General features: G+C 37.0%; 1 protein-coding gene across 1 annotated transcript in view; it reads right to left on the bottom strand.

Moving 5' to 3' along the window:
• The window catches only part of LOC128664462 (follistatin-related protein 4-like), a 1,075,469-nt gene that overhangs the window by 1,048,166 nt on the left and 14,495 nt on the right, over nt 1-12,808 (bottom strand). The gene's annotated exons all lie outside the window — the stretch shown is intronic.

Below are 12,808 nucleotides of genomic sequence, written 5' to 3'. Positions count from 1 at the left end.
AAGACCATTACCTCCTTCAGAGAGAGGTTAGCCAACCATAAAACAGCCATCAGATTGGCTTTGGATAATGGATAGTCTAATCAACCGGTGGCACGCCACTTCCAACAGGCTGGTCATCCTATCTCTGCTTTGAGGACAATTCTTATTGATCACATCGCCAAATCCAGACGTGGGGGTGATCGTGCTAAGGCCCTCTTGATGATGGAATCACGTTGGATCCACCGTCTTGACACAATCACTCCAAAAGGCCTGAATGTGATTACAGTTGTTTCTACAAGTGACTGTGGGCTTCCTTTCATTGTGGAGACTAGTTTCTACCATGTTCCTTTTGCACCGTGCGGAAGAATGTACAGTATAGTTTATTGACTGCCATTGTATGACACTAACAGTTTGTCACAATATATACTCAAGCTGATCTTGTTTGACATATATTTTGTAGCCGTATGTGGCTCATTAAGTCTGATTGTTGTTAACTTTCTGGGGGCTAGTTATCAAGCCGTCTACTTTTCTGGCTTCGCCGGCCCAATACGTCCGCCTAAGCTCGCCTACCTTCGCTGCCGCGGACCTGAAAAAAATACGCCTAAGTTATCAAATAAAGCTGTCAAAAAGCCGCGGGGCGATGAGCAGCGGACTGTGACAGTTATCACTCATCCGATCTCGCTGCTCTTCGGCTTTTTCCCAGCTTTATTGCTAGCCTGTCACTAAGCACTCACACTAACTACACTGCTCTACCCCCTATACCGGCGCCCCCGGAGCCCCCCGCAACTAAATAAAGTTACTAACCCCTAAACCGCCGCTCCTAGACCCTGCCGCAACTCTTATAAATGTATTAACCCCTAAACCGCCGCTCCTAGACCCTGCCGCAACTCTTATAAATGTATTAACCCCTAAACCGCCGCTCCTAGACCCCGCCGCAAATCTTATAAATGTATTAACCCCTAAACCGCCGCTCCCGGACACCACTGCCACCTACATTATACCTAGTAACCCCTAATCTGCCCCCCCTACACCGTCGCCACCTATAATAAATTTATTAACCCCTATCCTGCCCCCCACTACGCCGCCGCCACTGTAATAAAATGATTAACCCCTAAACCTAAGTCTAACCCTAACCATAACGCCCCCCTAACTTAAATATTAATTAAATAAATCTAAATAAATTAACTCTTATTAACTAAATGAATCCTATTTAAAACTAAATACTTACCTTTAAAATAAACCCTAATATAGCTACAATATAAATAATAATTATATTGTAGCTATCTTAGGATTTATATTTATTTTACAGGTAACTTTCAATTTATTTTAACCAGGTACAATAGCTATTAAATAGTTATTAACTATTTAATAGCTTACCTAGCTAAAATAAAGAGAAATGTACCTGTGAAATAAATCCTAACCTAAGTTACAATTACACCTAACACTACACTATACTTTAATAAATTATTCCTATTTAAAAATAAATACTTACCTGTAAAATAAACCCTAAGATAGCTACAATGTAATTAATAATTATATTATAGCTATCTTAGGATTTATATTTATTTTACAGGTATTTTTGTATTTCTTTTAGCTAGTTAGAATAGTTATTAAATAGTTATTAACTATTTAATAACTACCTAGCTAAAAGAAATACAAAATTACCTGTAAAATAAATCCTAACCTAAGTTACAATTACACCTAACACTACACTATACTTTAATAAATTATTCCTATTTAAAAATAAATACTTACCTGTAAAATAAACCCTAAGATAGCTACAATGTAATTAATAATTATATTATAGCTATCTTAGGATTTATATTTATTTTACAGGTATTTTTGTATTTCTTTTAGCTAGTTAGAATAGTTATTAAATAGTTATTAACTATTTAATAACTACCTAGCTAAAAGAAATACAAAATTACCTGTAAAATAAATCCTAACCTAAGTTACAATTAAACCTAATACTACACTATCATTAAATTAATTAAATAAACTACCTACAAATAACTACAATTAAATACAATTACATAAACTAACTAAAGTACAAAAAATAAAAAAAGCTAAGTTACAAAAAATAAAAAATTAAGTTACAAACATGTTAAAAATATTACAACAATTTTAAGCTACTTACACCTAATCTAAGCCCCCTAATAAAATAACAAACCCCCCCAAAATAAAAAAAATCCCTACCCTATTCTAAATTAAATAAATTTCAAAGCTCTTTTACCTTACCAGCCCTTAAAAGGGCCATTTGTGGGGGCATGCCCCAAAAAGTTCAGCTCTTTTGCCTGTAAAAGAAAAATACAACCCCCCCCCCAACATTAAAACCCACCACCCACATACCCCTAATCTAACCCAAACCCCCCTTACAAAAATCTAACACTAATCCCCTGAAGATCATCCTACCTTGAGTCGTCTTCACTCAGCCGAGCCACCGATGGAACTGAAGAGGACATCCGGAGCGGAAGAAGTTAATCCTCCAAGCGGCGCTGAAGAAATCTTCCATCCGATGAAGTCATCATCCAGGCGGCGCTGAAGAAGTCTTCGATCCGGCCGATGTCATCTTCAAAGAGGCGCTGAAGAGGTCTTCTATCCGGGCGAAGTCATCTTCCAAGCCGGGTCTTGAATCTTCCTTCCGCCGACGCGGAACCACCTTCTTCACCGACGGACTACGACGAATGACGGCTCCTTTAAGGGACGTCATCCAAGATGGCGTCCCCTCAATTCCGATTGGCTCATAGGATTCTATCAGCCAATCGGAATTAAGGTAGGAAAATCTGATTGGCTGATGGAATCAGCCAATCAGATTCAAGTTCAATCCAATTGGCTGATCCAATCAGCCAATCAGATTGAGCTCGCATTCTATTGGCTGATCGGAACAGCCAATAGAATGCGAGCTCAATCTGATTGGCTGATTCCATCAGCCAATCAGAATTTTCCTACCTTAATTCCGATTGGCTGATAGAATCCTATCAGCCAATCGGAATTGAGGGGACGCCATCTTGGATGACGTCCCTTAAAGGAGCCGTCATTCGTCGTAGTCCGTCGGTGAAGAAGGTGGTTCCGCGTCGGCGGAAGGAAGATTCAAGACCCGGCTTGGAAGATGACTTCGCCCGGATAGAAGACCTCTTCAGCGCCTCTTTGAAGATGACATCGGCCGGATCGAAGACTTCTTCAGCGCCGCCTGGATGATGACTTCATCGGATGGAAGATTTCTTCAGCGCCGCTTGGAGGATTAACTTCTTCCGCTCCGGATGTCCTCTTCAGTTCCATCGGTGGCTCGGCTGAGTGAAGACGACTCAAGGTAGGATGATCTTCAGGGGATTAGTGTTAGGTTTTTGTAAGGGGGGTTTGGGTTAGATTAGGGGTATGTGGGTGGTGGGTTTTAATGTTGGGGGGGTTGTATTTTTCTTTTACAGGCAAAAGAGCTGAACTTTTTGGGGCATGCCCCCACAAATGGCCCTTTTAAGGGCTGGTAAGGTAAAAGAGCTTTGAAATTTATTTAATTTAGAATAGGGTAGGGATTTTTTTTATTTTGGGGGGGTTTGTTATTTTATTAGAGGGCTTAGATTAGGTGTAAGTAGCTTAAAATTGTTGTAATATTTTTAACATGTTTGTAACTTAATTTTTTATTTTTTGTAACTTAGCTTTTTTTATTTTTTGTACTTTAGTTAGTTTATGTAATTGTATTTAATTGTAGTTATTTGTAGGTAGTTTATTTAGTTAATTTAATGATAGTGTAGTATTAGGTTTAATTGTAACTTAGGTTAGGATTTATTTTACAGGTAATTTTGTAATTATTTTAGCTAGGTAGTTATTAAATAGTTAATAACTATTTAATAACTATTCTAACTAGCTAAAATAAATACAAAGTTACCTGTAAAATAAAAATAAATCCTAAGATAGCTACAATATAATTATTATTTATATTGTAGCTATATTAGGGTTTATTTTAAAGGCAAGTATTTAGTTTTAAATAGGATTCATTTAGTTAATAAGAGTTAATTTATTTAGATTTATTTAATTAATATTTAAGTTAGGGGGGCGTTAGGGTTAGTGTTAGACTTAGGTTTAGGGGTTAATCATTTTATTACAGTGGCGGCAGCGTAGTGGGGGGCAGGATAGGGGTTAATAAATTTATTATAGGTGGCGACGGTGTAGGGGGGCAGGATAGGGGTTAATACATTTAATATAGGTTGCGGCGGGTTCAGGGAGCGGCGGTTTAGGGGTTAATACATTTATTATAGTTGCGGTGGGCTCCGGGAGCGGCGGTTTAGGGGGTAATAACTTTATGTAGTTGCGGCGGTGTAGGGGGGGTCAGATTAGCGATGTTTAGACTCGGGGTACATGTTAGGGTGTTAGGTGTAGACAGCTCCCATAGGAATGAATGGGATGTCTGGCAGCAGCGAACTTGTACTTTCGCTATGGTCAGACTCCCATTGATTCCTATGGGATCCGCCGCCTCCAGGCTGGCGGTTTGAAAACCAGGTACGCTGGGCCGTAAAAGTGCCGAGCGTACCTGCTAGTTTTTTGATAACTAGCAAAAGTAGTGAGATTGTGCCGCACTTGTGTGCGGAACATCTGGAGTGACGTAAGAATCGATCTGTGTCGGACTGAGTCCGGCGGATCAAAGTTTACGTCACAAAATTCTACTTTTGCCGGTCTCGAGCCTTTGATAACTAAGGCGAATCAGCCTCGCCACAAATACGCTGCGGAATACGCAGCGTATTTGAGGTTGACGGCTTGATAACTAGGCCCCTCTGTGTGTCTTATTAGCATGCCAATATATTGTTTTAATTGTAAATATATTGTTCACTTGTTGGTTTGGATCAGATTAATTTACAGTAACACAGTACCGACAATTCAACTTGTTTAGATGTTACAATTTGTTAGTGAAGTATTTCTGCCTTTTCATTGTGTATACTATGTTGTATAAATACGGTAGTCTTTTTTTAGTTTGCCATAATAATCTCATATTGCCTCATACACGGTTACCCATGTTTGCGCGATGACGTCATCACGCACGCATGCGCAGTTGATATACGTTGCTCCTTGCTGTTTGCTTACACATTGCTGTCTTGGTTACGAGTGGACGCTTGCGGTTCACGCTGATACTTATGCGCTACAGCTGTGTTTTGAATCTGATTGGTGGGTGTGGGTATTTAAGGGATTGTATGGGTTGTACATTTTATGCCTAAATTTTCTTTGGATTTGCTGCATGTGATCAAGGCTCCAGTGGAGGCTGAAACGTTATGCTTACTTGGCATTAAATTGGTGATTCATTATATCTCTGGTGCTGGTTGTTATTGGTGTGGCATATTACGGATCAACACCGGGTCCTGTCCTACTTCAGTGTGAACTATATATATATATATATATATATATATACATACATACATATACATATACATATATATATATATATATATATATATATATATAAATAACTATTTGAAGTGTCTGTATCCTTTAAAGGTATTTGATTCTTTCAAGTCAGAAATGTTACGTGCACATGCCACCATGAATCTCATCTAAGCAAAACATCCACAAATATAAACTATTACTCAACTGATTGTATAGTGGGAAAAGCATTGCATATAGCCGTCACAAACATTGAGTCTGGGGTTATCTTTCTTAATATTATTTCATGGTTTGATCAAAAATCCATTCAACTATAACATTGTATTATTAGATATGATATAGCTATTACAGGACCACTGATTCCTGAAACTAGAACTCATTTTCTACAGCAATACACATAGACAAAAGGTGCATACAAAACTGCCCAGCAAATAGAAGGCAGAGAAAATAGCAGACAAAAACATTAGTATCATAAACATGAAAGTATTGAAATGTCTGTGTAAGAGGGTAGATTATGCAGAGTGTATTTAACAACTGACATAATAAAATGTACATTGAAGGGCTATTTAAAGTAATATTGTGATACATAACCGGTATATGTTACTATAATTTGGTTTCCACTGCTAATTTACACCAAAATTACAAGTTGTGTGCTAAACCCGGTGCGTAAATAACGCTTAACATTTAGCGCTGCCATTACAAGTTACAGAAAAACCTTGTTGTGCTGTGCATTGTGGTGCCCCTTTTATGTTTGGAATACCTTGCATTCCTATTGGCTGGGCTGGACAGATAGAGCAGCATGCTAAGGCACTGTGGCTGAGCTCTGTAGAAACCCAAAGGTTGCAAGTTCGATCCCCGACAAGGTCCACTAAACCTTTCATCCTTCCGAGGTCGATTAAATGAGCAGCGCCTTGAGACCCTTAGGGGTGATTAGCTGCACTTTACAAGTACCCAATACATACATATAGGCTGAAATTTTCAAATCAGCCAATAGGATGAGAGTTCTTAAATCCTATTGGCTGATTTGAACAGTCAATAGGATTTAAGCAGCTCTCATCCTACTGGCTGATTTGAATATTTCAGCCAATAGGAATGCAAGGTACCCCAAATATAAAAGGGGTACCTTGCATTCAAACTTCAGTGTGTGGTGGAGATTGCATGGAGAGGAGCCTCCACACTGGATGTCGTCATTGGTCCTGCTCAGCTCCGCACCACCACAGCTCTGCATCAACTGGATAGAGATAGAAGATGCCCCCATGATGGATGAAGATGTCGCCGCCTGATTGAATTCTTGTCGCCGCCTGGATGAAGATGAATGTCCGGACTTCAGGTACTGTGAGTATATTTTTTGGGGTTAGTGTTAGGGTTTTTTTTTTTTAAATTAGGGCTTTTTTATTTTTTTTTATGGGCATCAAAAGAACTGATAGTCCTTTTAAGGGCAATGCCCATACAAATGCCCCTTTGGGGGCAATGAGTAGCTTAGTTTTTTTTAGACTTAGGTTTAGATTTTTTATTTTGGGGGTTGGTTGGGTGGGGTGTTTTACTGTTAGGGGATACTTTGTAATTTTTTATGTAAAAGGGCAACACCCTACAAAAGGCCCTTTTAAGGGCTATTGGTAGTTTATTGTTAGATATTTTTGATAATTTCTTTTATTATTTTTTGTAATCTTAAATGTTTTTTATTTTTTCGTAATTTTAGTGTTTTTTGTAATGTTAGTTTTTTTTTTGTAGTGTTAGGATTTTTTAATTTTGTAACTTAGGTTTTTTATTTTTCGTTTATTTTATTTTTTTAAAATAGTTATATTAGGTTTATTTATAGTTTAAGCTTAGTTTTTTTTTATTTCACAGGTAAGTTTTTTTTATTTAAGTTTTTTTGTAACTTTAATTTAAAGTTAGGGGCTGTTAGGTTTAGGGGTTAATAGTTTAATTTAGTATTTGAAATGTGGGGGGGGGCGGTGGTTTAGGTGTTAATAGGTTTATTTTAGTATTTGCAATGTGGGGGGGCGGCGGTTTAGGGGTTAATAGGTAGTTTATGGGTGTTAGTGTACTTTGTAATTTTGGTTATGAGTTTTGTGAAACATTTTTGTTTCGCAAAATCCATAACTACTGGTCTTTGATCGCGGAATGGATCGTGGCGTTATAAGCTATAACGCTAGCATAATAGCCTGACCGAACAACTTGTAATACGGGAGTTTTGAAAATCCCACACTCAAAAGCCATTTTTTGAGTGCGGAATAGAGAGTTGTGTTACAGGCTTAAACAATAGCGGTATAGCAGTATTGCCGCGATTTGTAATACGGGAGACCTACCATTCCGCATGCAAAGGCCAGATTTTCAGTGGTATAGCCGTACTGCAAAACTTAATTTGTTTATTTCCTGTTGCTTTGTTCAGCTAGACTTCAACCAAATTTAAAATTGTGCCATGTAGTTGAATTTCAGCATTTGGGGTCAGTTTCATGTTCATATTCACTGGGCATTTCTTAACTTAAAAAAAAAATAATCGAAAAAAGTATTATTATTAATGTAATAATAATATTAGTAATAATGTGTCTGTCTTATAACTTATACTAGTGAAAATGTATTAATGTTCTTGTAATTAATACCAGCAGTTTTGCTTCTTTATGTATTTGTCAATGTCACATATATCGATAAGTTGTTTAACCCCTTAATGACCACAGCACTTTTCCATTTTCTGTCCGTTTGGGACCAAGGCTATTTTTACATTTCTGCAGTGTTTGTGTTTAGCTGTAATTTTCCTCTTACTCATTTACTGTACCCACACATATTATATACCGTTTTTCTCGCCATTAAATGGACTTTCTAAAGATAACATTATTTTCATCATATCTTATAATTTACTATAAAAATCTACAACCACCAAAAAACACCCATGCTAAATAGTTTCTAAATTTTGTCCTGAGTTTAGAAATACCCAATGTTTCCATCTTCTTTGCTTTTTTTGCAAGTTATAGGGCCATAAATACAAGTAGCACTTTGCTATTTCCAAACCATTATTTTTCAAAATTAGCGCTAGTTACATTAGAACACTGATATCTTTCAGGAATCTCTGAATATCCATTGACATGTATATATTTTTTTTTAGTAGACATCCCAAAGTATTCATCTAGGCCCATTTTGGTATATTTCATGCCACCATTTCACCGCCAAATGCGATTAAATACAAAAAATTGTTCACTTTTTTACTATTTTTTTCACAAACTTTTGGTTTCTCACTGAAATTATTTACAAACAGCTTGTGCAATTATGGCTTAAATGGTTGTAAATTCTTCTCTGGGATCCCCTTTGTTCAGAAATAGCAGACATATATGGCTTTGGCGTTGCTTTTTAGTAATTAGAAGGCTGCTAAATGCCACTGCGCACTACAAGTGTATTATGCCCAGCAGTGAAGGGGTTAATTATGGAGCATGTAGGGAGCTTTTAGGTATAATTTTAGCTTTAGTGTAGTGTAGTAGACAACCCCAAGTATTGATCTAGGCCAATTTTGGTATATTTCATGCCACCATTTCACCGGCAAATGCGATCAAATGAAAAAAAACGTTAAATTTTTCACAATTTTAGGTTTCTCACTGAAATCATTTACAAACAGCTTGTACAATTATGGCACAAATGGTTGTAAATGCTTCTCTGGGATCCCCTTTGTTCAGAAATAGCAGACATATATGGCTTTGGCGTTGCTTTTTGGTAATTAGAAGGCCGCCAAATGCTGCTGCATTTCACACGTGTATTATGGCTAGCAGTGAAGGGGTTAATTATGTAGCTTGTAGGGAGCTTGCAGGGTTAATTTTAGCTTTAGTGTAGAGCTCAGCCTCTCACCTGAAACATGAGACCCCCTGATCCCTCCCAAACAGCTCACTTCCCTCCCCCACCCCACAATTGTCCCCGCCATCTTAAGTACTGGCAGAAATTCTGCCAGTACTAAAATAAAAGCTATATTTGGGCTTTTTTTGTGGGTTTTTTTTAGCATATTTACATATGCTGCTGTGTAGGATCCCCCCTTAGCCCCCAACCTCACTGATCCCCCACTAAACAGCTCTCTAACCCTCCCCCTCTGCCTTAATGGGCGCCATCTTGGGTACTGGCAGCTGTCTGCCAGTACCCAGTTTAGTAAAAAATGTGCCTTTTTTTAAAAAAAAATTCCCTTTTCTGTAGTGTAGCTTCCCCCCACCAAGACCAACCCCCCACCCCTTCCAGATCCCTTAGCTGTTTATTTAGAAATGTCAAAACTTTTTTTTTGTTGCTTTTTACATCTTTACTTTTCTGCAGTGTAGCGGTTCCCTCCCGCTCCCGCCCCGTGCACGCGCGCGCCCGCCGCCCCCCGTGCACGCGCGCGCTCCCGTGCGCGCTCCCGACTGTTACGCCCCCAATACCGCCCCCCTTCCCTCCATTCGGCACATCGATGGCCGCCTACCCGCCTCCCAGACTTGCTCCCACCCACCAACGATACCGGCCACCGATGTCCGATGCAGAGAGGGCCACAGAGTGGCTCTCTCTGCATCGGATGGCCAAGGGGGGTTATTGCAGGATGCCTCGATATCGAGGCATCACTGCAATAACCGGAAAGCAGCTGGAAGCGAGCTGCTTTCCAGACCAAGGACGTACGCCACACGTCCTCGGTCGTTAACTGTATTTTTTTTGAGGACGTGTGGCGTACGTCCTTGGTCATTAAGGGGTTAAAGGGATATGAAACCCATTTTTTTTTCTTTCATGATTCACATAGAGCATGCAATTTTAAGCAACTTTCAAATTCACTCCCATTATCAATTTTTCTTTCTTCTCTTGGTATCTTTATTTGAAAAGCAGGAATGATATCTTAGGAACAGGTCAGTTTTTGGTTCTGCACCTAGCTAGTGCTTGCTGATTGGTTGCTAAATGAAGCTACCAATCATCAAATGCTACCTAGGGTGCTGAACCAAAAATGGGCTGACTCCTAAGCTTACATTCTTGAATTTCAAATAAAGACACCAAGGGAATGAAAAAAATGGCAGTAGGAGTAAATAAGAAAGTGAACGTTTATATGTATCTGAACATTTGATTTGAACTGAAAAGCCTACAGAGAATTGAAACTGTCTGCTCTAGTTCATGACTTTTTTTTAATACAATTAAACTAAAACTAAAGATCTTAGTTATTGAGCATTTGTTTATTCACATTCATGTTATCTTATTTTATGTATATAAATGTATATGATCATTATGCAACATTTTATGCACTTTACATAAAATTGATTTATTTCAATGTGCACTTATACAAATTAAAAAAAGAGTACAACCACTATTTGTTAAACAGATGATGTTCCTTTCATTTACATACTACTGCAACTATATATGTTATGCTAAAACCAAAACTGTCAATAGTTTTTCAGAACTTTGTTAGGACATCCCTTGTCTCATCACAAAAATATATTATCCACTATATGTAACTGGAAATGTCTCAGTGATATATTTGCTTTTCTGCCAACACTTTCAAGAGCGATACAGTGTTATACTACTTTTAATTTACTTCTTTATTTTTTTAAATAATTGTATCTAGCAAGACAGTAACTTATACTAATTGATTACTGACACTGATCTTCTGGGATGCCATGTGCCTAAAGGACCATCTGAGGAACCAAATGAGTAATGCATAAACAATGCAGTATACTCTACCACCGGCATTATTACTAAATCAATTTGTTCTGTTGTCATTAAGGTGACACATATGGGGAAAAACAGTATTGCTGATTGGATCTATAAGAAAAAACAATACCTAATAAATTTCCTCAAATTATAGGTGATATCCAAAAAGGGTACCTGACACTGATTTTAATGTGACCTTGTACTAATGAGACACTGAATTAGAATTTGTTAGCTCTCTGGGTGTTACAATTTCTACATTTAATTTAGGATTCATTTAATTTTTGCAACATCATCTGTCTTGTACTGCAAACCAATCAGTTTTTGTTTTTTTTTAGTTAATGTGAAAGGCCTTTTATGGCTATAGCTGTGGATTATTTTTCAAAAGAATTACAATTAAAATGTAAATTAATATATATCTATATTATGCACTGGTACAAACCAAGAGCTGAAAAAATATATATAATTGCATATTTTTTTTTTATGTTAGGTTTAGGAATTGATGCAATTAGGCTTTGCAGCATTGCATCCCCCTAAATATAAGATATTTATACAAATTAAATATTTAGAAATTTGTCATTTAAATTATAATTATTATATATATATAATCTTCAATAAAACAGGAACCAGACAGGATCCTGTTCTGAGGAAGGGGAGGTTTACTCCCCGAAACGTCAATAAATATTGACCCCTGTTTTTGACAAAATCTTGGCTGGTTCCTGTTTTATTGAAGATTGTTTACGACACAGAACCTTCAGGTGGTTGGCTCATGGAGGGCGGGTTCACATTGTGTGTTATATATATATATATATATATATATATATATATATATATATATATATATATATATATATATATATATATATATAGTAAAGAATGGGGATGCACTCGCCAGGATTTCCAAAGTTACCCTTAATGTAACGTTTCGGGGTATTATCCCCTTCATCAGACAATTCAAAATAACAATACACAACCTACTTACCACTGTGCCTTTGTGATACAGTTCCAGGTCAACACCTGTGATGCCACTCCCACAATCAGCAATAAACAGGTGTAGACCCACACAGTGGTAAGTAGGTTGTGTATTGTTATTTTGTATTGTCTGACAAAGGGGGTAACACCCCAAAACGTTATATTAAAGGTATATATATAGTTTAGAAGACATTCAGATAATCAGAATATTTCATTTTATTTTATATCAAGGTTAAGCTTAATACTATGGAACTTTATTTGATATTTTTGTCATCTGAAGAGAATGCACCATTTAGGCTAGGAAACTAACAAATGAATGTTATAAATTGGTGCAGTATCTGACATACTAAAATACTGTATATTCATATTGCCCTGTATATAAATGTGATTTTGTTGTGGAGTTGTCAATATTCATTATTTAATTAATACACATCTCCATTTAGAAAGTCCAACCAAATGTCCTGCAAATCTTATTCACAATGTATCGGAGCACTATTTTATACTTTAGTGAAACACTTTCATATAATATAATAATAGGTATATCTAGGAAAGACAAAATAAAGCTATTGGACATAAAACGTAATCATTTCACAAATGAAGTGTGAGAGCCTGAGGTTATATTAAATGAAACACAGTAATATTATTTTAAAACTAAACAGTTCACAGTTCAAGCTATCAAATATAAACAGCAGGCTCGACAATTTAAAAGTCTTTGTACCAGATATTTAAAACCATTTTGTTCTTATTAATTCCACATCATCATATTTTGAAAATAAAATAACAATGAAACCTGATAAAATAATAGCAAGCATTTGCAAGAACAAACACTAAGAATATAATTTAAATAGCATTTAGTTTA

This window comes from Bombina bombina, chromosome 6 (assembly GCF_027579735.1).
Source record: "Bombina bombina isolate aBomBom1 chromosome 6, aBomBom1.pri, whole genome shotgun sequence".
Classification (NCBI taxonomy): Eukaryota; Metazoa; Chordata; class Amphibia; order Anura; family Bombinatoridae; genus Bombina; species Bombina bombina.
The sequence above is the reverse complement of the archived record's forward strand: the minus strand, read 5'-3'. Positions and strand labels throughout refer to the sequence as shown.